We start from the raw sequence: 1,017 nt of genomic DNA on the forward strand, positions 1-1,017 counted from the left end.
TCGTGTGGCGGGCCCCTCCGCAGGCCACCCCACCCTGCCGTGCCAGGCACCGAGCACGGCCCTGCCCAGCGCAAACACGGCGCTAACGGGAGGATCCTGATTAGCCCCACAGCCGGGTGTTTGTCCTGCGGGCCGGGGGTGCAGCTCCGCTCGGCATCCAGCGCTAATCCCACACCTCAGCAGCACAGAACCTTCTCCTCTAAGCCCCGGGACACCCTCGGTAGGAAAGAAACTCCGTGACTGCGTCCTTCCTGCCTGCCATCCTGCTTCGGCTCTGCCCGACCCAGGGAGCATTTGGAAAGCACCTGGAGACTGCAGAGTTCGTTAGAGGTGCCTGGCCTGGACTTGGGAGAGCGAAATGCAAAATACCTCGTATAGGCAATAAACCCCCGCAAGGCGTTGGGAAATAACTGCAGGCAGCTGCCTGTTCCCGAAGCGTGTCGGAATCTCGGTTGCACAATCGGGGCAGCAGCCAGCCCTGCTCTGCTGGGACCCCAGTTTTTAATCACACCGATTAAAAAAACCAAACCACCCTACTCTGCTGCTTAAGGAAACATAGCTTGGGGCCCAGATAAATCCACTCTTCCTCCCCTGCTGCCTCGCAGAAACTGTTGTCGCGCGGTGTTCCTAGTCAGAGGGAAAGGTGTGAGTGATGTAGAGTGGGGAGGGGAAGCCCGAGGCGCCGGAGGGCAATTACGGTGCCAGCGCTATAACGATCGTCTGCCTGGGTAAATAAACTGGTAGATTTTACTGCAACCTTTGTGATGTTTCCTGGCTCCCTCCGCCTTGCTGTCATTCTCCGAGGCCTTCCCCGCTGAGCGCTGCGCTGCGCTGCGCTGCCTCCAGATACACAGAAAATCTGGGGCTCTGGCCGCAGAGCGTTCGCGCGGGGCTGCTGGCCTTGAGAAGACCCGGGCGAGCACACAGCTGCGGGGAGGAGGGGGCTGCCGCAGCGCGTCCGCCTGGCTGGGGCTGGGGTTCATCACCTGCGCTAAAATACTCGATAAAGGTAACTGG

General features: G+C 60.4%; 1 protein-coding gene across 1 annotated transcript in view; it reads right to left on the reverse strand.

The window, feature by feature from the left end:
• FAM57A (family with sequence similarity 57, member A) overlaps positions 1 to 1,017 on the reverse strand; it is a gene marked incomplete at its 5' end in the record, with an annotated part of 5,118 nt that overhangs the window by 2,963 nt on the left and 1,138 nt on the right. The window lies entirely within an intron of this gene.

Source organism: Buceros rhinoceros, unplaced genomic scaffold, assembly GCF_000710305.1.
Source record: "Buceros rhinoceros silvestris isolate BGI_N320 unplaced genomic scaffold, ASM71030v1 scaffold27067, whole genome shotgun sequence".
In the NCBI taxonomy this organism is placed as follows: Eukaryota; Metazoa; Chordata; class Aves; order Bucerotiformes; family Bucerotidae; genus Buceros; species Buceros rhinoceros.